Source organism: Sinocyclocheilus grahami, unplaced genomic scaffold, assembly GCF_001515645.1.
Source record: "Sinocyclocheilus grahami isolate Dianchi unplaced genomic scaffold, SAMN03320097.WGS_v1.1 scaffold24382.1, whole genome shotgun sequence".
NCBI classification, from domain to species: Eukaryota; Metazoa; Chordata; class Actinopteri; order Cypriniformes; family Cyprinidae; genus Sinocyclocheilus; species Sinocyclocheilus grahami.
Window position 1 is genome coordinate 1 of NW_015519457.1, and position 237 is coordinate 237.

Here is a 237-nt window from a genome sequence, read left to right on the forward strand (position 1 = left end):
AACATCACATTTTCATTTTTGGGTGAACTATCCCTTTAAGGCCTGCACTTTTAATTCCCATAGTGCAATATTGTATTTTTTCCCAGAACAACAAGGAAATGAGTAGAAATTAATTGTTGCCATATGGCAACTCTGCAGCACAGAGGGTTAACTCGTGCATCGGAAAACTTTGCAGTGACAAACAGATGCTCAGGATAGTGCTGTGGGTGGTGTTTTGGCATTCAAAAAAAAAAAAAA